General features: G+C 39.7%; 1 long non-coding RNA gene across 1 annotated transcript; it reads right to left on the reverse strand.

The window, feature by feature from the left end:
- Window positions 1-1,723: 1,723 nt before the first annotated feature.
- Window positions 1,724-15,822, reverse strand: LOC144300155 (uncharacterized). Its single transcript, XR_013366749.1, has 4 exons — window positions 15,756-15,822; window positions 9,503-9,643; window positions 3,606-3,772; window positions 1,724-1,927 (listed from the first exon to the last, which is right to left on the reverse strand). It is a non-coding gene; the product is annotated as an uncharacterized LOC144300155 (long non-coding RNA).
- Window positions 15,823-25,336: the final 9,514 nt, after the last annotated feature.

Below are 25,336 nucleotides of genomic sequence, written 5' to 3' on the forward strand. Positions count from 1 at the left end.
TGGAAAATTCTAAGCCATTATTGCTTCAAGCATTTCCTCTTCTCTATTCTTTCTTATTTGTCTTCTGTATATCTCAAACTCTTTTTTTCCATCTCTATATCTCTCTTCTGTTGCATCTTAGGTAATTTTCTCACTTCTGCCTCCCAATTTAATAATTCTTCAGCTGTATATAATCTGGTATTTAACTCATCCACAGGTATATCAATGACATGTCTATATTTCTAGAAGCTCTGTTTGTTCTTCAAATTTATTTCTTCAGTGTGTTGCTCTCTTGTGATTTCCAGTTCTTATCTCTTTAACTATTTGAAGCCTAATTATTTTATAGTCTTTTTTCAGATTGCTCTATAACCTCAAGTTCATGGGAATAGTTTTCCTACTTAGAGTGTCTGCTGATTCTCTCACATGATAGATCATTTCCCCATGGAATTTATAAGTTTTCCTTGTTTCCTCTCCTTTCCTCTACCCTCAGAAAACCTGTGGCACTCTGGGTGTAAAAGTTTTATTACAGAATCATTTTACTTTTGCATTTGGTCTGCAATTACTTTTGATGTTAGTTTTCCAGCTTGGACATTCTCAACATTAAACTGGTAAATTCCAACCTCACAAGATTTTTGGTAGCCAAAGGCTTTAATTCCTCTCATATTTCCCATCCAGAGTTTCAAAAGTAACACATTTTCTAGTCATATTACCTGAACTAGTGAATAGGTTTTTACCAGTCTCCTTTTGCCACAGTAGCAGCCTTTTCTTTCCAGAACCCCTGCTTGAAACAAGGATGTCTGTTCCAGCTCCATGTCTCACTCAGGCTTGATGCTGTATTTTCCATATTTACATGGGCATTAAAATCTTAGCCTCTAATCCTCTTATCCACTCTAATATCTTCCCAAACCATAACAGCATCTGCTCCTAAATTTACTGCTCAAACCTAAAGCTGCTTTTATTTCTGCCAAAAATAATCTTTCAACTTAATTTATATATTTATATTTTATTTTTGTACATTATATTTAGTATATCTATGTTTTGTAACTGTGGAGTTGAAAGGTGTGTGTAGTTTATATCAATTCAGCTGACCTTGCTACCAGAATCAGAACACTTTTTAAAAAACATATTTCTTTTCATCTATATTTGTGCATAGAAAAAAGCTCACCATGTTCACCTAGCGGTAATGACTTATTTCCAGAGGTTTGGATTCATGGAGGGTTTTTTTTTTTCAACTTTTTTTTGTATGTGTGTAAATTGCTTGGATATTTCAGTAACTACATAGTCTCATTTTTAACCTAAAAAAGTAGTGATAGAATAAATATTAGTGTCTTCCATGTCTTTTGTACAAAGACCAATCTCCTTAGCATGCTATTCAAGGACTTTCATGATCTGACTTCATTCTGTCTAGACCCATTTCTCACTAGTCTCCCCATATTCTCTAACGTTTGGCTCACTGGACAACCCACCACTTCCCACACACGTCTCTTCTGTCACATTCTCATGACTTCACTGAGGTTCCTCCCTCAGTAGAAATCTCAGCATGTCCTCACATTCTCAGCAGGTCCCAGTATTACTTAACCTTTAAGACCACTTCTTAAAATCTCTTCATAACCCTTTACTTCCTCTTTTAGTCTCCCCACTGTCCTTAATATACAACATTTTCCATACTGAATCACATTTATTTGTCTGTCTGTTACCTCCGTTAGAGAAGGACAAGAACTATGTCTAATATTTTTATGCCTCATTTATTCAGTGAATGAGTTCATGAATAAATAAACAAAATGAATGTTCACAACTTGCTGAGTTAAAAGCATGCTTCTTGAGGATTTCACACTGGGTGGGCTGCAGGTTCATTTGAGATGCCAGAAAATTTTTTTGTCTCTCTTATGTCCTCTGAGTGCTAGTCAGTTGGGATGTTCTAGTAGCCCTGGATAGCTGTGGAGAAGTCCTTAGGGAAAGAATAGCCAATGGTATTCTGTGATGCCTTACACATGAACTGCCTTCGTTGTCATAGCAGTTTCACAAACAACATTCATTCCATTGACTCTATTGAAGTAAATGATACCCAGTTTGTAAATGAAAAAGCTTATGTTTAGAGCATTGGTCGCTTAATCAAAGATTCAGGGAAACAACTTTGACATAGATCCTCTGTTGCCCAGTGCAGTGATTTGTCTTCTTTTACCATCTACAACTCTGTAGGAATTCCTAGTCCCACTGTAGTAGGACTTACAATGCCAGCTATGATGGTGAAAAAGCCAGGCTTGTGTCTACACTGCAATGCCAGCTTTCCCCCTGAACTGCTGGGTGCCTTCACGCCATGCCTCTGGCCTTCCTGGTTGTTAATGTGCAGCTTCATTGTCTTCATCTCCAAAGTGAAGAGGTAATAACCTCTCAGGTCCTTACTCTTGACTACTTCAGGGCCTGAGTCTCTGCAAAAATTTGCTGAAGGAACTATGCATAATTCAAGTTCTAGACTTTTCCTCACCACCTTTTCTAGACTTTTTTCTGACCTAGGCTTAGCACCAGCTCCTGGAGTGCTGCCATTAGGAATCTGAATCTTTTGACCCAACTACATCCATGCTCTGTTCTTTTTACCATGATTCCTTTTTGACCTTAGAATGTACCTTCTTTTTTTAGAGGCCAAAGGGAGCAGTTATGTAACTGAGAACAGCTATACTTAACCAAAAATTGCAATAGCAATTTAAGACAGCCCACAAAAAAGAAAACTAAATCCACCAAGCATGGTGTATAAACCTAACACAGACATGGCCCGCCTGCTTTCTATTTCCCTTGCCTCCTCACACACCAATTCTTTCGTTAAAGCTTTATTATTTCATTATTCGGCACATTTTCAACAAAGACAAAACGATCTGCTCCAATTGCCCAACTGAAAAAGGGACTTTTTAACTGAGATTTTTTTTTTCCTTCTTGTTTCAATTTCATCACATTTTAACACCTTGCAGGTCATTATAAGGGGTAGAAAGCGAGCCTTTTTTCTTAAGGAATCAAAGGACAGTGAACATTATGAGATAGTCAGAATGCTATACCCTGAATGAGGTAGAGGAACTAATATCCATCACTTAGAATTACTTGCAATGCTTCCATTAGTGTAAAATGAATGTGTTAAATCAAAATGCTACTAAAAGGCAAAATAGGGAGACAAAATCCACATGCACTTATTTGCAGTCTTCATCCAAGATGAACTGGAGCTGACTGGGTTCAATTCTGAATAATTGTTTTATAATTGTATTGGATATTTAAAAAATAGTGGAGCTCTTTTGTCACTAAAGAAAATAAAACATGTACCTGCTATCAGAGCAGAGAGTAAGCACAGCCATAGTGAAAGTTCGTACAGCTGACAAATAAAAAACTCACCAGGGCTGACTAGTTGGAGTTGACCTATAAATATGGCATGGATACAAAGAAGGAAAGTTGAGTAAAACTGCTCAGTTTGTTTTACTTTTCTGGTGAAATGACCATTTGTTTCCAAATAGTCCCAAAGCTCATGTCTTTAACGGCCATTACTCCACTGTACTGGCATGCTGCTGAGGGCTCTGCTTATTCCCTAATTATTGAAAAAGAGCTGCTGGAATTCATTAAGAAATTATAAGTAATATCTCAAGTACCTCAAAACCAAGTTTGGCAATATCCTTAAATCTTGCATCAATGGAAGACTCCCTTGGTTTGCTCTGAAACAGACGAGAATTCAACAATACTGAAACCACCTAAGCCAAAGATGAGGCAGCCAGTTATTTTCCAGTAATTGTCGTTCCCATGACTTCTTTTTAAAGTCCTTCAAAAAGGCACATAGGAACAAATCAAATCGTTTTTAATAGCGGACACCAATCAACAAATCTACCATTTAAACTACAAATTATGTTCAGCTAATTAATATGATAGAAGTAAGCCACTTGGATATAAAAAAAATCACGAACTCTATTTTGAGTTGCTATGGAAAATAAAATGTTAAGTAGAGAAGTCACATGTAAGACCAAGAGATTCTTAACTTTTTTTCACTATTAATTTAACTACTTACTAATCCAAGACAAATTCTATACCAGTAAGCATTGTTACAACAAATATTTCACTCTGGCAAAAATATTTCTTGGCACTGGCTGAAGCCCAGAAAAACTCACTGTCAAATTCCAATAGGATTTTAGTTTGAATACTTCTAAAGTTGATTATAATGGACTTTGACATCATTCTATCCCATTTTCCATCCCTGAGAGTTGATTTTTTTTCAGGCAATATAAAGAACTGTTTTTCTTATATAATTTTTCCTGTCATCTATTGAGTCTTTGATATGCCTTAGGCATGACTACTTTATGTACATCATCTTAATTATCTCAACAACTCTCTGTACAAAAACTATTATAATCCCTGAGTACACAGGGATATATTCAGAAAGAACTGAGATACAGGGAAATTAAACATTTTGCCCTCAGTCACACAGCTGGTAAATGATGGAATACACATTTCATCTCAGACAATCTGCTTCAAAGCCCATGCTTTCCATATATTTGTTACCCAGCCCCCTCCACCATCTCACACACAGTTTTCCTCTACTCCAGCATCTCGGATCAGTTACAATTTTATTGTTATTTAAGACTGTAATCCACAATTTACATCCAGGATAAGCTTTCTTCTGTAGACAATAATCAGATTCATCAATACACAAGAGGGAAGCATCCATACATACATGTGCACGCACATGCACACACACATTATACGTGCTTTATCTATGGGAGTTGGGGGAGACAGAGAACTATAAAAAATAACTGAAGATCCAGACCCAGTGCAACAGATGCTATTCAACAGAGATGAATGCAAGCCCCTAAAGTTCGGTCAGACACTCTGCTAGAGCTTATTATCTTCCCGGCAGGCGTGCAATGCCTGACACATAGTGATGCTTAATAAATGTTTATAGAATGACTAAGGGAGGAAGTAAGTGAGTGGTGAGTAAGTGACACTAACAGGTAGGGCAGATCTGGCTCCACATATAGGAAAAAGAGCCAGTGGTCCTCACTGATGGTAAGGTTAACGTGAGTAAGTGAACTGACGTGGCCACCAGCAGCTGTGAGGCAATACAGCCTATTTATAGAAGCTTCTATCTCAGGCATGGTGGTACAAGCCCTGACCTCCTTTGTTGCTCAGTGCTGTGGGCACGTGGATGAGAAGCTCCGGAAAGAGTGTGGGTGAAAGTGAAAGAATCAGAGAAGTCCTGCCATAGGAAAAGAAGACTCAGGGAAACCTGGTTTTCAAACATTGCAGGACTGTCCAGGAAAAGGGATTAGTCTCATGATACACAATCTGAAGGTACTGAGCTAGGAACCACAGCTCCGTGGAAGACACAGGAAGCTAAATTTGGATTCAAAGTTCAAACAGACGCTTTCCATGTCTTCCAGGGGTTGTGACCTCCTGCTTCCTTACCACCTCCCAATCCAGAGCATCTTGTAAAGTCCAGAACTAAGTTGCAACTTCTCGGAGAAGCTTCCTTCCCTTTAGTGGCTCTTTCCTTCTACCAACTTCACAATCTCCTCTAAACAACAGTACTGTCTGGGCTCCCTCCCTTGGTCATTCATTGCTCTGATAAATGCTAGAAATCTAAAGATGAGTAAGACTAGGCTATCACCCTCAGGGTATAGTCCTGAGGGAGACAAAGAAAACAAGGTGACAACATAACTGGTGCAACAGAACTGTGCACTGAATATTGTTGGTTCACAGAAGACAAACATCCAGATAAATCTGAAGAATCAGAGAAAACTTCCCAGGAAGCTAAGGTTTGCCTTTTCTTTCCCTGAGCTAAATCTAAAGAAAGTTAGGAAACTGGGTAAAAAAGAAAGAATGCTCCAAGCACATAGGACAACTAAGGATCCAAAAGAATGTATCCTAGGTGACTAGGGAATACCAATGCCAGTTAGGAACTTGGCCAAGCAAGTATCTTATTTCTTTAATCTTTGTGCTCCCCTGGTGCACACTTCCCAATACACAATGGGTTGCCAATAAATAATTGCTTATTTAACTAGAATAAATACAAGGAAAAAAGGATCATGATGTTCTCTGATCCTCATATTTAGATTAATAAGAACATGGCTGGAAGAGTCAGTTGGTGGTTGGCTGAGGATCACCATTTATAAAAATCTGGGTAGTTGTGTGGCAGAATGGGAACATCTGGAATCGGGCTAATCTGGTTTGAAGGCCAGTCTTGTGACCACATAAACATCACATTACTTTTGAGCCTCAAATTTCTCATCTGAAGGCAGAGATACTAGTACCTACCTCACAGGCCTGTTTTGTAGCATTGTTTGGTTTAAGATTTATTTTTTATTTATTTTTTTATTATTTATTTATTTATTTTAGAGAGGGAGAGAGCACATGTGCAATAGCACAAGTGGGGTACAGGGGTAAGAGGAGAGGAAGAAACAGACTCCTCGTTGAGCAGGGAGCCCAACACAGGGTCCAATTCCAGGACCCTGAGATCATGACCTGAACTGAAGGCAGATGCCAAACCAACTGAGCCACCCAGGTGCCCCCATTTTGTAGTTTAAATGAGATAATAAAAGTAAAGCCCAAGAAAGCTGTTAATACTAAATGACACGTAAGTCATAGATCGAATGAAGAGTCAGAGGAGTATATTTGAATTAAAAATTAAGGAATAGGAGAAATTCTCAATTTTGTGAGGCTGTCTTGGGCCAAAATGACATCCATTTTTACCTAATGAAGAAGAAATGGTTTATGAATTACTGAACCTTGTTAGTACATGAGGCTCAGACTCGTGGGCTGGTTCAGTTAGCAGTGCAAATTTACCATTCCCCGCAATTAGGATGTGTTGCTGACCTTACTAACCTTTGATTGGGTGCCTTTATCATACACCGTATGGAGAAGGTCAGCTGTTCAAAGAAGCAGCCATCATCATTTCTTCCATAATCAAACAAGTTAGAAAGTCTTAACTAAAACTGGCGATTTCCTTAAAATTATTAAAGAAGGTAAGATGCCAAGAAAAGCAGACTCTAACTGGCCATGTCCATATGGTAACAGTATTTAAGTATGGGAAAGGGCTAATGACGAAAGAGAAATCCACCAGTGATGTTCACATGATGCTCAATGATGGTGGTCAGTCAAGAACCAGAGGTCTGCTTGAGCAGGGGGCATTTGTTCAGAAATCTGCAGATAGCACGCATAGTTTTCAGTCTGGGATGCCCATCCCATCACATGTCTTAAATTAGCCAGACATGGTAAGTATCGAAGAATTCCACATGAGCAATCCCAAAACAAAAGCCTTTCATTTAACTATTTTTCTTTTCAGATGATGTCTTGTAATGTGAACTGGTGCAGCCACTCTGGAAAACTATGTGGAGGTTCCTCAAACAGTTAAAAATAGACCTGCCCTACGACCCAGCAATTGCACTGTTGGGGATTTACCCCAAAGATACAAATGCAATGAAACGCCGGGACACCTGCACCCCGATGTTTCTAGCAGCAATGGCCACGATAGCCAAACTGTGGAAGGAGCCTCGGTGTCCAACGAAAGATGAATGGATAAAGAAGATGTGGTTTATGTATACAATGGAATATTACTCAGCTATTAGAAATGACAAATACCCACCATTTGCTTCAACATGGATGGAACTGGAGGGTATTATGCTGAGTGAAGTAAGTCAGTCGGAGAAGGACAAACATTATATGTTCTCATTCATTTGGGGAATATAAATAATAGTGAATATAAGGGAAGGGAGAAGAAATGTGTGGGAAATATCAGAAAGGGAGACATAACGTAAAGACTCCTAACTCTGGGAAACGAACTAGGGGTGGTAGAAGGGGAGGAGGGCGGGGGGTGGGAGTGAATGGGTGATGGGCACTGGGGGTTATTCTGTATGTTAGTAAATTGAACACCAATAAAAAATAAATTAAAAAAAAAGACCTAAAAAAAAAATAAATAAAGTTAAAATGGACCTTGTGATATGCGACTGAGACCCTTCTCATGTCATCCCTGCTCAAGCTTTGGTTTCAAATAACTCTTTCCACGACCTGTTTTACCTCTGTGCTTGTCCATCTTGCTGTACCCTCCAGGTAAATTAAACAGACTTCCATTCTCTACTTTAATCTTTGTTGAGTTATACTGTATTCACTAAACCAGAATGCTTTTCTCATCTCAAGCTGCTAACTTTGTTTGATCTAACCCAGACCGGGGCACCTACATCATGAAAGTTTCCCACATTTAGCCATCCCATCACCCACCAGAACAATCCCAGTCCAGCCATTCCTCCTCCACGCTCTGGGAGTTAAGTCATCTGGTTACATTTCAGTGGATGATATGTGTCTGTTTGTCTCCTCTAATGGCTTGTAAGGCCTTGGGGGTCGAGCTCATGTCTAATCTTTGCTGCATACATCTGTACACTACTGAATACATCATTACTGTACATTACTCTAATCCAATGGGGACTCAATAAAAACTTGTTGACTGACTGATTTAGCACGGGGACGATTATTACGTAAGCCACTTTGGTAAATAAATTTCAAATAATGACCAGCTCACACAAATGTTTTACTAGCTCACCCTCCCCACGGAATTAATATAAAGAATGAAAATCAGCAGTCATTTCTACTTGCCCAACATTAAATGTTAACTCGCCCCAAGAGACTAGCTATTTTCAAGCCTAATTTCAAGTCAAAATGTCTAAAATGGTTGTCATTCTTGGTGACATGCTGGGAAGATTCAAGAACTAAGGTATCAAATCAGTCACTTCCACAGGTTATTAACCTCGACCCTGAACATCATTATTTCTAGCATATCACTAATAATTCTAGCAATTTATTTGAGTTCATGTTTATTCAATAAAAGGGACTTATTCCCAAGGATATTCTAACAAAAAATTTGATTGGTATTACTTTATAATTTTATACTTGATTGGAATAAAATTAGAAACCTTGGTTTGATTTTTGTTATTCTTTAATAATTCAGTTCATTCAATATAAAGGAATGTAGCCATAAAAAGAGTTATCTACCTACTTATATATCTGAGGCACAAAAAAATTTAGAAATAAATTTTAAAAATAAATTTAATGCGTAGTATCTCTCTTTTCCTTCCCCTTTTCTTTTCCCTTCTTGGAAGTCTGGGATAAAGGGGGAGCAGGGCAATTTTCCATGTGTTTTCTGTCCAAGTTATTTTAGCATTCTGAGGTGAAATAGGACAGAGGACAACTGACATGGCTCACAGTTCAAGGGCAATAACTAGCAGATGAGTGGAGTCAATTCTAGTTTTATGATAGATACAATTTTCTTATCTAGAATGATTTTGAAACATTTTCAAGATTTTAGTTCTTATCTATAGGTGGCTTAAACATGTTTAAACAGTTCATCAATTGGTATTATAACAAACATCAAGTTAAGGGAAAGCGTTCTAAAGGTACTAACATAGTTGAGAATTACGATAAAGTGCTACACCAATTATATGTAGCTTATTTTGGAATGTGCATGAGAAAAATGATTCGCCTATCTTCTGTACGCTGTGAAAATATTCACCTGCTTGTGGTGCTCTGATATCTGTTCAGCAAATAAGAGTTTCAGTTGCATGAAACGCTTGCAACATGTCAGAACCCGGAAGGTTTCTTCAAGTCAGGTGCAGCCTGATTCATGGTGACAGCTTCTCTGAAGTTACATCCTCTAAGAAGCAATAACTGTCATTTGGGGGCCTTCCGGGTGAAAAGGCACAACAGAACCAAAGAGCTAGAAGGTACAATCCACACAGCAAAAGAAATGCTCGAGGTCTCCAGGGCAATGAAGTGAGTACTTCAAAGTACATTTGACTTTAAAGCTGATCTATTTTCTCCCCTTATTTCTTGGGCAAATATCAGCAAACACAAGAGAGTGTCTTCAAATATGAGCCACATAGAGAAAAACTTCACATTCAACACATCAGACTTTCAAACTCTCTGTATATATATATATATATATATATATATATATATATATATATATATATATATAAATGGAAATAATTAGACTCTGGATCAGAAAAAAAAAACATGACAGAACAAAGAAAGAGCATGATCTAATATCAGAATAAATTTAATAAATGTCATTAAGTGAGATGATTGGTGATGAGTGAAGGTCATGCCCAGTTGACTTTTCACAGCTGACAGATCAAAGTTGTTCCTTCATTTGGGATAAAGACTGAATGCAGTTAGTTTGGCCTTGGAAAATCCTTTCACATAATATGAGGTCTCTCTAGGGTCTCCTATTTCTAAGGCACACAAATGGTCAGAAACAAGTGTCAGAGAGTCAAGGTAGAACAGGAAAAAAAAATGAAAGGGTACATCTCAATTTAAATGACCTTTTTGAAATCCAGGATTAAATAGCGTGAGAATGCAGTTGCAGCAGAGTATGACACACCCGTGAACATCACATGGTGCAGGGATACAGAGAAAGATAAATAAGACTATGTCACAGAATGATGGACTTAAGCAGGCGTTAAGGGGACATTGTCCTTGACCACCCATCTGCTTCAGGAACCCTCCGCCCTACCAGGTCACCATCTAGCCCATGGTTAGAAAGTCTCCATTGATGGGGGATGGGGACCTCTCCAGTCCTGCTGTAGCCATCCATGCATAGCTCTAACAGAAAGTCCTCTCTCCAGGACTAGAAGTCTAGCTTCACCCGTCCTGTCCTATTGTTACCCCTAAAGACCAAACAGAACAAAATCTTTTTTACCACCTAACATTCCTCATCTATCTGAAGATAGTTCTCTCATCCCCAACATCACCACCTCCAAGTCTTCTCAATCCCTTAAATTTTCTTCATAGAATATTGGTCCAATACTCTTTAATATTCTGCTGAGGCTCTGTGATTGCAATACAATTTGCCTATATCCTTCTAAAAATATAGACCTGAATACAGAATTTCAGAGACAAAGTTGACCTCATCTGTCTTGTTCTACATGCTCCTGATCCATTTAATCCAACCAAGATCTGATCGGTGCTATTGGTAGCTGCAATAGTCACTCTTCATCAGTGGAGTAAACATTCCAAAACCCCAAGTAGAGGCCTAAAACTGCAGATAGTGCCTTACCCTATATATACTGCTTTCCCTATTCATGCATATCTATGATAAAGTTTAATTTATAAGAAAGGTACAGTAAAAAAAAAAGGTACAGTAAGAGATTAAAAATTAATAAAATAGAACAATTGTAACAGTATAGTAATAAAAGTTCCATGGATGTGGTGGTGTCTTTCTCAAAACATCTGGAGCACATTTGACCATGGGGAACTGAAACTGTAGAAAATAAAACCATGGATAAGGGGGATTACTGTACTATCATTTGGGTGACAGTTTTCCATTCTGTGATAACTAATAATTAGTACTTTATATTTAGAAATTGCTTTCATCTTTATATCTCATTTAAATCTGACAGCAATCTGTAATAAAGATGTTATTTTCACCATTTTCAGATGAAACTACAATTTACAGGGGTTAGGTCAATTTTTCCTGAACCACATAAATAAGCTACAAAGTTAGGACCCAAACCCAGGTCCTCTGACCATAAACCATGTACCTTTGTGACTATATGACTTTAGAGCCTCTGATGATGCCTCAGTGATATAATGATAGATTATTGTCAAAGGCAAAACCTCCAGAAATTAGTTTCCTGCCCTGCCAGTGTGAGAACCACATCCTAGGATAGAATGAGGGCAACATGACACGCTAAGTCATGCTGCCTCTTTTTCAAAATGGTCACAAACCATCCTTTTAATTATTTATTCTAGATTCTTGCCTGTATTTGACTTCAAACTCAGGGGCCTGTTTGTGGTATTATTCTTTGATTTTTTTTTTAATCAAGACTATGTTTTCAATATTTCAACCTTTCCTTTCCTGCACTCCAAAATCACCAAAAGATCACCAACTCCTACTCAAATTCTTTTTAAATTCAGATCTCATTTTGTGATCTATTTGCTATTAGTTAAAGCTTTAAAACATCCATAAAAGTAATTACTTGCTTCATGCCTCAATCAAAGACAACAATTTAAGTTTCTTTTAAAATGGCAGGATGCCTGGGTGGCTTAGTGGTTGAGCATCTGCCTTTGGCTCAGATCGTGACCCCAGGGTCCTAGGATCGAATTCCGCATCGGGTTCCCTATAGGGGACTTGCTTCTCCTTCTGCCTGTGTCTCTGCCTCTCTCCCTGTGTCTCTCATAAATAAATAAATAAAATCTTTAAAAAAATAAATTTATTTTAAAAATTTGAAAAGACTAGGCTGAGAACAGAGTGCTGGGACCTCTGTGACTTTTCTCTAACTCCAGAGCAGGGCAGGACTCCCTAGTTGGTATATCAAAATCTACATTGTAGGAATTTGGGAATGTGTAAGGCTGAAAAAGAATTTTACACACTATAATTTTATATTGAAAAAATATTGATCTCCCATTACAAACAGTAAGAACTTCAGGAGTTTTCAAGTTTACTCATGAGGACCAAGGATTTTGAAAATTTAAGACATCTTACCTGAGTTAATAATATTCTACTCATCAAGATCCTTGAATATAACTGGGTAGCTAGCTAAAAATCCAGTTTGTAATTTCTTTCCTTGTTAATACAATTTCATTAGGGACTTTGCCACATGTTTCACCCAAGTCCAGGTACTCTACTGCCTTTCTCTCATCTTCATAGCTTCTTTAAACACTTTCTTCATTTGGTTTCCAGGAAACCATATCCCTTTGGGTTTTCCTCTCACATTTCTGGCTACCTCTTGCCCAGTTCCTCTTCAATTCTTTGACAGCTGAATTTTGAAGCATCCCAGAACTCAGTCCTTGTATCTCTTCTCTTTTCTAGCCACACCTACTCCTAAATTATCTCCTCCAGACTTACAGCATCAGCGTGCTATTGCCTGTAGCCCGACTCTCCCCTGAACACCAAGTCTGGATATCTGTCTATGTGACGACATCTCTGTTGGAATATCTAAAGATTTCCAGACTTAATGTGTTGACTACTGAGATTCTGGTAGCTGCCCTACCTCCGTCATCACTGTAAACTAGCTCTTTCTGCAGCCTCCCCAACTTAAGACGTGAAAACTCATTCTTCAAAAAATAAAAACGCCATTCTTCCATTCCCTCAGGCTAAAAATTTGATTTTTTAAAAATCAGAATTCTGCTCACTTAAATCCATTCCTTAAATAGCTCTAACAACAATTTGCTCAGCAATATCATTCCCTAGTTTTTGTAGGATTCTGAGACACACTGGCCAAAATTCCTGAACTAATTTAGGACTCAGTCCTACCTTTCTCTACTTGGATTTCAGTTTCCTTTTAATTTTTTTTCTACCCAAAGATCATTGCACTAAACAGAAAAGACAAAACAAAATAAAACAACCCAAAAAACAGCTAAGCTGTTTCTCATTCATGTGTCCACATATGCCACTTACTACAAGCAGGCCTGCCCGGCCTTGGTCTTCTCTCCCTCAAAACTTGAACTTCTTTTTCATGATTGCTAGGCTATCCTGAATGCCACAGTTTGTTTAGGTGTCCTTCTAAAATCATTCTAAGCACAAGCTACTTACACTTTCATTGTTAAACCCTCTGCTTTCCATCTTATATTTATCGTTTTTTAAAAAAATTAAGTCACTAGTCTATTTCTAGTGATCTTCTTCCTCTGAGAATAAACTCAACTTCACAGAAAAATTACACTTATGAGAGTACATACTGAATGTCTGTGTCTCCCCCATAATTCATCTGTCACAGCCTAGTCTCCACTGTGTTAGTATTTGGACGTGAGGCCTTGGAGAGGTGATTAGGTCATGGAGGTGGAACCTCATGAATGAGATTAGTGCCCCTGGAAGAGAGACCCCAGAGAGGTCCTTTGCCCCTTCTGCCGTGTGAGAAGACGGCAAGAGGATGGCTGTGTATGAATCGGCAAGTGGGATGTCACCAGACAGTGAGTCTACTCGTGGCTTGATCTCGAACTTCCCAGCCTCCAGAACTGTGAGAAATAAATGCTTGTTATTTAAAGCCACCCAATCTATAGTATTTTGTTATAGCAGCCTGAATGGACTAAGAGTCACGTGGCTCTAAGCCACGTTCTACATTTCAGTTTACATAATCATTAGGCTCAACTGTAGCAATTAGAGATTTCACATCAGAATGAACAGTCTCAATAGAAATAGAATCAAGTTACACCATAAACAAGAACTTCCAAAGAAGTTTGGAAGAGGTATCAGACCTTTTTATTGCCATCAACATAAAGAGTAAATGAAGCTTATTAAAAATAAATATATGAAATAATTATTCACGAAAATGTTTTAAAGTCACTCCTAATGACCAATTACCCTATTTGCACATATTTGTGTTTAGGATGGAGCCAGACCTGTGTTGACATGTTCTAAATTCAAAATGTCGGCAGTGTTGTAAGTTAGTGACGTGACTCTTTCAAGTGTATCTTTGTTTAAATGGAATGTTTTCTGAGGCTATCAAATTTTTCAAGATACATTTGATAATATCCCACAGATAAAAATGATAAGTCTTTCTGTTGGATTTGGACCTGTCTGTATATAAGCACATGACAGATCGTCAGATGACTTTCCTGTATGTATATAAATGCATGGCAAATAGTCACGCGAGTCACTTCCACCAAAGACCTTTGCCCAAGGTCAGGTAGTGCTGGTCATTCTAGCATGGCCTCTCATGTCTTCAGCCTGCCTTGGTCATCTATCCCATAAAGTAACTTCAAAAAACTATATCTCTTCCCATCTTTTAAGTTGAAATCTAAAATTTTCATCATACGTTTCAAAATAAATTTGTTTTATGTAAAAAATGTCTTAAAAATGTTATATACTAAAATACAGGGAAGATTGAAGGTTTGATCTCAGAGTAAATAATTCATTACACTATGTGATAAAATAGGCCTTTGCTACCTTATGCAATAGCATGCTAAATCCAAAAGAAGTCATGCATAACTTTTATCTGCGGGTGTTTATGAATGTATCTCGAAAAATGTAATAGTCCCAGAAAACAACCCATTTAAAAGATTAAATATACATTTAGAAGATTCAGAATTACTAATCTAACATTTGAGTGCTCTGAATTCAGGACATCCCGATACAGATCCAGCTCTACCCTAAACAGAACTATAAACAAAACAAGAAAAGATAAAAACCCCATCGAATTGAGAGACTTTGATGAATCTTTAAAGGAGTCTTCTCCAAAATAAAATTTTCTAATTATTACTTTGACCATAAAGAGCCTAATATCCCGGCATACCACAGTAAGATTCTACTGAGAGATAAATGTGAATGCAGGTTAGTTTTCTGGGAGTGTTAAAAAAAAAAAAAATGGTAGCATTGTGAGGACTGACAACTGACTTCCTTAAAACCATCTGCATACTGACCCCCCTGGAAAGTCAACACACACTCCTGGGGAATACACACAAGTTTGAAGGCTTTGGTCTTAGTTCTTAAACTGAGGACTGCTGCCTGGGCCTACAGCCCCTCATCATTCTGCCCCATTCCTGCTACTTTAGAGATGGTCTTCCCAGGCTGACAAGATTGCAGGCCTTACGTACACAGCCTCTCTTGCGTAGAAATGTTGCGAGTTCTTCCCGAAGGAAGCGAGTGAAGAGAAGACTAATTTTAAGGGCCAAGAGAGTTGGACCAACTGAAATCATTTACTTAGGAGAGAGATTTGGTGACCTTACAGACCTCAAGAGTTTGGATTTAAAATATTCTGGTCCACCTATTCCCATGAAAAATCTTAAACTCTTCCTAAGGGTAACCCAACTTTCAACTGAGTAGTCACCTGTTCTCACAGGACAGCCTAGAGTTTTTATACATTGAGAGGAGGAAGAAAAGTAACTTCTAGAATGTTCTCTTGGAGGTCTGGTATCCTAGGACAACAGATTCCTTTTTAGAATTTTGCTTGCCAGGGGTATGTGGACGTAGGTGTGTATGTAGTAGGCTGTGTGCTGCATCTGGGTGTGAGAAAGAGAGAGAAAGGATGAGAATGAGTAAGATCAAAGGAGACTTCTGCGGTGACTTTGGAGGTGATGCTGTGCTAAGAAAAAATTACTACTTCTCTTTACAATAAAACAGAGAAAGAGTGATAACCGATGTCACTCTAAAGAGCACGACACGGTGTGAAGTGAGGCTTCCATTAGTCATATTTGCAGCTTTTTTTAAAAAGCTATTATAAAATGTAAACTTCTATAAACAATGCGAGGACTATCCTTTCAAAACACAAGCAGTCCTTAGGCAATCAGGAGTCAAACCATTATATTAAGGCTATAAAATCAGTGCAAAGAACCAAAACAAGATGCCACATTTTCATAAAAACTTGATTAAATGAGTACTGGGGTGGATTCCCTGGCACTAAATGCCAAACTGACTCCTTAGCAAACAGAGCAAACAGTCATATACAACTTGGGGAATAAGATTTAAAAAAATATGATCACAGTCCTTTCCTAAATCTTCTTCTACAGAAGCTACAGTTGCCTAGCAAGGCCAGTGAAGAGCCCCACTTACATATCAAACATGTGAAACTCAACACATTTTCTTAAAAGATGAATTCTAAAAGGGCCTGGAATAAAGCGAGGAAAATCAAGCTTAAGAGCTGTGTGATTTTAGGTTACTTTCCGTCTCTAAATCACAGGTTGCTCATCAAAATGATATTGCTTACTTCATAGGGTTGGTGTGATGATTAAATTACCCGACCTGCAGCACTTAGTGAAGAGTGCATAGCATGGTTAAATATTCAAAAAAAAATGGAAGCTAATGACTAATTTCGAATCCTATCCTTTCTACCAAGCAGCTGTATAACTTTGAGGAAGTTATTTAACCTCTCCTGAGCCTCCATCACATACCTTTTAATACTCTAAAGGATTATTAGGATGCCCGAGTGGCTCAGTTGGTTGAGCATCTGACTCTTGGTTTGGCTGACGTCATCATCTCAGGGTGGTGAGATGGATCCCCATAGACAGCCTTATGTCAGGCTCCAGGCTCAGTGGGGAGTCTGCTTGAGATCCTCTCCCGCTCTTCCTCTACCCCTCCCCCTGTCCACACACGGGTGCACATGCGCGTGCTGTCTCAAAATAACTAAATAAATCTTTTTAAAAAATACTCCAAAGGATTGCTATGAAGGTTAATGACACATGAAAAAGCCCTTAGCACACAGCCAGGCATATAGCAGGTACTCGTGCCCTACGATCCTTTTTAGTTCTTTTCCTTCAATGACCATATCTTGTTTATAAACAGATGACACTCAACAACGACATGACAAGTGGAAAAGCAAAGATCCTTTCACCGAACACAAAAAGCGTGAGCTTTGAAAGACACACTGAACTCCATCTAAATTTAAGACATATCATTCTTCGTAAGATACCTATTGAGAAAGTGAAAAGGCAAACCACAGGCTGAAAGAAAACACTTGTGTGAAGGACTTGCATCCAGAATACGTTAAAAAAAAAAACTAAATAATAAAAAAAAACTCAATTTTAAAAAATGGGCAAAAATAAATTTGAGCACTTTACAAAACAAAACGGGAAGGTGGAACCTAAGTACATAAGCCGATGTTCAGTGTCATTAGGGAAATGCCAACTAAAACCACAATAAGACCCCACCACACCACTAGAACAGCTAAAAGTTTGGAAAAGTGATGTTACCAAGAAGGTGGAGCGACTAGAACTCTCCTACATGGCTGTTGGGAATACAAAATGATAGAACCACGAGAAGCAGTTTAGAGCTTCTGCTAATATATATATAGCACACACTTATCAGACCAGGCAATTCTATTCTTAAGTGCTTATCCAAATAATTTTTTTAATTTAGTACGCAAATGTTTTTAGAACTTTTATTCATAACAGCCAAGGCCTCTGCATTATTCCTACATGCAAATGTCCATCCAAGGCTAAGCAGATAAGCAAATCTTGGTCCATCAATAGTATCTCACTGCATCGATTTAGCAACAAAAAGAAACTACTGACACATATACCAACACGGACGAATCCCCAAAACGTGGACGTGACCCCACAAAGCCAGACATACCAAGAGCAAATACTATATGATTTCACTTATAGGAAATTCTAGAAAAGACTAACGACAGTGACAGAAAGCAGGTCAGACGCCTGGGACCTGGAGTGGCTGCAGAGGGAGGACGTGAGGAAAATCTTGGGGGTAAAAGAAGTATCCCGGGTTTTGACGGTTAGCGAGCACAGCTGTCAAAACTCATCAAACTGTACTGTGAAATGGGCGCCCTCTAGCTGTATGTACATCACACGTGACCAAAGTTGATTTTTAAAAGTTCACGTGCCTCTATCCAAGATGCCAAAATCCAAAAGCTCAGGAAGTCGAAAAGCTTTCGCTAAGCACAACATCTCTCTGAGTTGGCCTGGTTCTAAGCTATTCACAGTCTATGCTCGTTCCATGGAGCGATACTATTCATACATTAAACTGCAAATAATCAGAGAGCTTCCTGAGACCTGGCGAAGGGTAGACATATAACATGTACGCGGAGTCACTTTTCTAAAATCTTCATACTCTGAATTCAGAAACAGACCTTTCCCAGGGGTTTGGGGTGAATTATAGATTGATCTTCTTGTCCCTAAGTCAAGAGGGAGAAAGGAAAAGGATGGAAGGAGAGACAAAAGGGAGGAATGTTTTCCTGGTGCCAGCACAAACCAAACCCTTTATAACCAATCTTCTTGCCAAAGTGTTTTCACCTTCGCCCTTCTGCAGGACTGGTAGCCGCTCTGGTCTCTGGGGACGGCCACCAAATGACTCCCCTGAGCCCTCACCTCACACCTGAGACACTAAAATGTATGCAATGGATCAGGTTTCCTTAAAAGATTCTGAGCATTCCCGCTTTAGAATCTGGTTCCAAGAGCAAGCACTGCTGGGCCCCTTTATCATTCCTGCCTCAGAATTAAGAACCTGGGGGAGAAGAAGGAGGGAAAGAAAAAAAAAAGATGAAAGAAAAACTATTTTGAGAATATGCCAAATAGTGAATTTTTTCACACCCCTCTCCCCCTAAGCCTTTCCACAGAGGGGTGGTTCGGATCTAAACACTTCAAAGCTCTTTTGATATCTGTTTTCTCCTCCTCCATATATCCCCCACCACAGAGAAATGGAGAAAAGATCCATATTTTGTTGTGGGGCCTTGGAATTAATTTAAAGCAAATATTTCCCCTAAAATGTTTCAATCCACAAAATGAGATTGTTTTTCAAGTTTTTATTTTACTTATTCTGTTTCCAACATGTTCTAGTGGCAGCCTCATGTGTAAACTATTGTGAACATATTAAATTAGAAACACATTTCTTATTGTTATCTTTACCTCTCCAACTTCAAGTCTTCCCTAAAATATCTTGTGACCTCCGTGGTACCACAACCCTGTCACATAAATTTTACGTCCCTTCCTCCTTAATTAGCCATGGTTACAGAGCAGCAATTATGTGGTACAGAATAGGGAAGTCTCAGTGCTTCCTCCGAGAAAGGGTTAAATAGATAAATATTTGGATCAGATTCCCCTAACACCTTTGGATTAATTGGATTTGAGGCTAAAAATAAATTACCCAATAGGTTAAAATGAGGTAATGTTGAAAGAACTGCGTGAAAACTACAAAAAAAAAAAAAAAAAAAAAAAAAAGCAAGAGCTTCACCATGAATAGCTAAGAGCACCTTGCAAAGGGAGAACAAAACAGGTTATGTTCCTGAACTTGATGAGCACCCCTGGGGACGCTCACCAAGTTACCCCCGAGATTGAGGACGGTAATGTTTAGCCCTTACAGCTTGGGGAAGGCAGATTTACAAAACAGAAAAGGAAAGTGTTCCTACTCTTCCTGGGAGATGAGCTAAGCAGATAAAGGTAGATGCTGGGACAGGGAGGGGATGGATGGTTTGGGGAAATCAGTTTGAGGAAAAAAGGCAGCTCCTATCTCCCTCTTGGAGACTCACTATGCTTATTAGCATAGCAAAGGCTCTGAAAAAGTCCTGCAATAAAGAAACCTATTTATATCCATTTAAAGCACAATTTCCCAAATTCACTTGGCCTCGGAACTCTTTGTGCATCTACTAATCACTTACAGAACTAGGGTTCCTGAGAACACATCTGAGGAAACTGTTCTAGGATATTATTTTCTCGTCTTTTGGTGTTACTGTTCAACAGATGAAAACAAACCTCCCAGGTTTGGCCGACAAGTTCAAAGTCATAGGAGAGGGTACGTGATTTTGCTCTTCTAGCTCTTGTGCTCTTCTGGAAGGACAGCTCTCCCCCAGCACTCCTGAAGCATGTCTGCTGGTGACCAGTCTTGGCGACATCTCCGTGCAAGCATCAATATTGGTCTATGACAAATCTCTTGTTAACTTGGGCTACCACACCTGGAGCCGCCGCAGGGTGTCAGAGAGGGGTTATGCGTGGGGGCTCTCGTGCTAAACCGCCTGGCTTCAAATGCTCTGCTGCATGTTACTCATCATCTGGGGGCCTCAGTTTCCTCATCTGGGTAATGGGGTGACAACACACGCAGCTACGTTACCGGTCCACTGTGAGAACAAAATGAGTAATATAGAACTTTACACTAGATCCTGGCACACAGCTTGTAGAAGGAAGAAAAGGATGAAAGAGGGAAAATGGGAGAGAAAAAGACAGAGGAAGAGGTAAAAAGGAGAAATTCACAGACTCTGTTTGGTGTTCTGGGCATGTGGGGAGCAAGCACATAAGGACCAAAGTCATGAAGAGAAACGGAGCAGCTCTTTATTAATAGCAAGGTGACCCCAGGAGACTCCGTACCAAGTTCTCTGCTAAAATGGGATGGAGTCCAGGCTTGAACACCTAAGAAGGGCCTCCCCCTCCCTTTCTCACAGACCAAAAATAATTTTGTTTATAAAGCAGATACGCCTGTCCTACCAGCTGAGGCACAGACATGGGGGGCGGAGGCTGGGCGGGGGCGGGGGGAACTTAGCCAGACCTATGCAGAGAGCTAAGCCCAATCAGGCATTCTTGCCCCTCGAGAACAGAAGGAAAATACGAAAGAGATGCCACCCAGACGCAAGACAAGGGAGACGAAGTACGTGCCCTGGCCCCAGGACCCCAGCTTAGGATTTGGACTATGGGATATTCACTATAAAGAAAACGTGCTACCTTGCACATGGAATCTGTGAGCATTTCATCTATACTCTATCTAAATAATCTATAAAAATAATACAAAGGTATTTACCAATTTATCAGTATGTACAGAACAAAATTGTATTTCTATAAGTTACCTTTTAAATTTGGAAATGTCCCCAAATCCCTGATATCAGCACAGCTATGTCAATATTCCTCACTGTGCTGGAAGTGCAGAAAAACCCCAGGTGGAAGGGGGGGGAGAAGGTGGGGAGTTCTCATATGGTAAGTGCCTCTACGTCCCCTGATAGAGCTGCTGCCGCCAGCACAACCGGCTCACTCCCTTACCCCTGGAGAGACGCAGCCCTCTTCTTCCCTGGACCATCTTTTCCCACTGTCCCGGTTTTGCCTTCTCACATCTTTTGAGGCACCGTCTTCCGCTTTGGTCCCTGCAGCTCAGCAGAGGGACATGGTGGGAGAAGGGAAGAAGTGGGGATCAAGGAACAGAGGAATCAGTACAGACTGTCGGCCGAAGACTGAGTTCCCATGTTGCCGGTAAAGGGTAAAGTCACCAGCATTCCTCCTCTCATCCATAGCTAGTTTTGTGCCCACTTACCTGTGCATTAGAAATCACAACTCATACAACAGAATATGCCTCAGCCATCAGGAAGGATGGATACCCACCATGTGCTTCGACGGGGATGGACCTGGAGGGGATGATGCTGAGTGAAGTCAGTCAGTCGGAGGACAGTCATCATATGGTTTCACTCATACGGGGAATATAAGAAATAGTGAAAGGGATTTTTATAGGGGAAAAGAGGGGAACTGAATGAGAAAAAATAGAGACAAACCATGAGAGACTCCTAACTCTGGGAAACAAACACAGGGTGGTGGAAGGGGAGGTTGGTGGGGGGATGGGATGACTGGGTGACGGGCACTGAGGGGGGCACTTGATGGGATGAGCACTGGGTGTTACACTATCTGTTGGCAAACTGAATTTAAATAAAAAATAAGATAAAATAAATAGTACCCTACATGATAAAATGAAAAAACAAATCAGCACTCACAAATAGAAAATTGCTACATCTTCCCAAAGCCAGTAGGTACATTCTCAGGAATATTCCCTCTGATGACTAAGAATCCTCTCCGATATTGTGACAGGGTTGGGTTCCTAAAGGCACTGACCTTGATCCTTCTTCTCTTATTCAAATTAACAGCTGCCTGAAAGTTCAGGATACAGAAAATCTGTGCCTTCGTTGCCAAAAGTCACCATTGGGCCACTCTATACACCTTCTGTGCTGAGCACACATGTTCTAGTCTCAGATGTGCTAATGAGAGCCAACGATCCATGATGGAGTCATGATGGCCTCAGACCCCTAACCGTGTACAAGGGGTTTGCTAGCCAGTACCCTGAGTGGCTCAGTACTGCCTTGAGGCACCAACTATGGCCTTGTGACTAAGTATAGCTAGCTTTGGCGCGTTGTGTCCAGATGTTGAAAACTGGATACAATTCTCAAACCAAGACATGGCTGTGGGTGTCCGAGTAGGTCATCCATGTACAATCTGGGTATGGGCTCCCAGGAAACCCTTTCCTTTCCCACATCCTCAGTGAAGGAGATTTTCATCCAAGCAGGCCTAGGAATCTCAGGTTAACTGCCCTTAGACTCCTTCATCACGTCCCTTACTGGGTAAAATGGAGCTCAGGAGTGCCAGAGCAGCTGAGTCTCTGGAGCAGGAGGTGTGGCTCGACTCAGGCCTGGGAGGAGTCCTGCCTATGCTGTGACTCTTCCCGAAGGACACCCCATGAGGAGCGGTGGGGGAGGCTAGACCTTCTGGCACTGTAGCCACAGGAGGGGCTGCAGCAAAGCCCTCCCTCAACAGACACTGAGGAAAGACAATCATCCTATCATGTTGGACACCAGGTTCTCTCACTCCACTAGACCTAGGTCCTACCACTACCTAGGTCCTACATTCTGCAACTCTGGGTTTAAAATCACAGGTCTGAGCAGGCCCTACAGGTACTAAACAGGATTGGTTTTGGCATGCACCATCTACTGGATCTGACCCAGTCAGCCCCCCTGAAGTGACACCCAAGTGTGTTACCCCAACCCTTCTAGATGATTTCTAGGTCATGTACCTTTCTGTCAGAATGGAAGCTTAGAGATTCTACATCAATACCTCCCCCTATAATGTGAAGCAGCTGGAGTCACTCTTACTAAAAATGGAAGAACCAAACTAATATCCGAGAGGCTCCTCCTCCCCATTACAGAGTAATATCCTATATAAAAGTCTTTGAGCCCTTCCTCTTTCTAATTAAATCGACAAGCAATTTTGATAGAGTAGACCATCTCAGATCATCTGACTGACAAATACAATTGCCTCCTGGTGGCAGGTACAATGTCTTACTCATCAATATGTCTTCAGCCCGCGGCACAGTGACTAGCACATATGCTATATATATACTTTGCAAGTGAATGAATGTTATTTCTTCTGACACATTTTTTTATTCAGTTCCTCTATGAATGAACATAAGCCTCTAAACCTTTATATTTCTCTTGCCGAGGTTCATGAAGAGTCTCTCCCATCTAAGTTTGGATTTGTCTTCTGAATTCTAATTAACATGCTCCTTACTATAGCCTCTTCCTTCTCTACTACCTCCAATTACTCAATCTGTTCTATAGTCTCAAAAAAGACTTCTCAGTAAGTCTCAGATCTATCTACTTCTTTCCATCTGCTGTGCTACCACCATAGTCCAAACCACCTTCATTTCTTTCCTGGGATTCTGCAAAAACTTCCTAACTAATCTCCCTGCTTCCAGTATTAACAATCCTGTTCAGGTACAAATCTGGCCATGTCACTCCTATGCTTAAAATACTTCAAAAAAAGAAAGAAAGATACTGGGGGTCCTGGGAACATGGTAACCTGAGTAAAGTGCCCACTTCAGCACTTCCGGAATGAACTGCTTGCTTCTCCAATAGCAGGTAGGTGCTGAGACCCATGTGAGAGAGCTTGGATCCCACAAAGTCCCTTCAGACAGAGCTGGTATAGGATTCCCTTCCCTGTGGTCTGTACAGTACAGCAGAACAGGGCTGGTGACTAAGGCATGTGGGTCCAGAGGAAGATTTGTTGAGCCCAACTATGTCCTCCATTTCCTCAAAGATGACTCCATGTGTTTGTGCTACATCTTTCAGACCCTTCCGAGGTTAAGACAAGGAAGAAAGGTGAATAAATCTTCCCTTCTCCTGAGCTAAATGAGTAAAGGGAGATCACAGGAGTTTCTTTCTTCTGGGTCTCTTATCAGAATGCTGGCACCCACCTTTATACTACAGTGTATAGGACCATAAAGCAATTCATTTGCTTTTCACCTCCTATAGGATTCCCACCATTAAGGACACATCAACAACCAGGCCAAGTTCTAGAGAGTGAACAGGGAAAACTTAAAACCCACCTAAGAGGTCCCAGCAACCAGAGAAAAAGAACACGTAGAATAATCTAAATGAGTTCTCATGAAATAAAACTGCTGGAGAAAATAGATGGAAACATGAATAGAAAATAAGAATAAGGAGTTCTATAAAGCAGTTTAAAGAGCCTTGACTAACATAAAAATAAGAACCCTCACTGGAAAATTGTATCAGTTGAATTAAAAGAGATGATCATTAAGACTTTAATCTGTGCTCTGAAAGAGTAAATGCAACTTCAGAAAGATTAAATACACTTCAAAGTACTGAGCAAAAAGGTACAAGTAATTAAAATACTCAAGTAAAAAAAAAACTGGAAACATTAGCAAGAAAGTTAATATGAAAATAATAGGTGTTACTAAAAGAGAAAAAAGAACTGAAAGAGGAAAGGCAATTGTTCAATAAAGAATAGGAAAAACTTTCCCTGAACTGTAGAAATATCTAAATCATCAGATTAGAAGGGTGTATAGGGAGCTTCAGGCCAGATTGACTATAAGAATCACAAATAGGCAGATTGAAATTCTTGAAATTTAAGGAGAAAGTAAAATCTCCCAAGCATGAAGACCATTAAAAACCAACCCACCTGCTATCATGGAGGGAAAAAAAATCTAACTTGTCACCCCGAAACTAGGAAGCTGGGAGTTAAGAAAAAGGATCTACAGACAACTTATTGGAAGGACTATGAACAAATAATTTTATACTTAGCCAAGATACTATTCCCTTGTCAGACAGATGAAGAATACTGGAATACAAGAAAAGATTCAACAAAAAAGTATATTACTCAAGTTCTCCATATGAGAAAAATACTTGAGAAAAAAATTAACACTCAA

Source organism: Canis aureus, chromosome 28 (genome assembly GCF_053574225.1).
Source record: "Canis aureus isolate CA01 chromosome 28, VMU_Caureus_v.1.0, whole genome shotgun sequence".
NCBI lineage: Eukaryota > Metazoa > Chordata > Mammalia > Carnivora > Canidae > Canis > Canis aureus.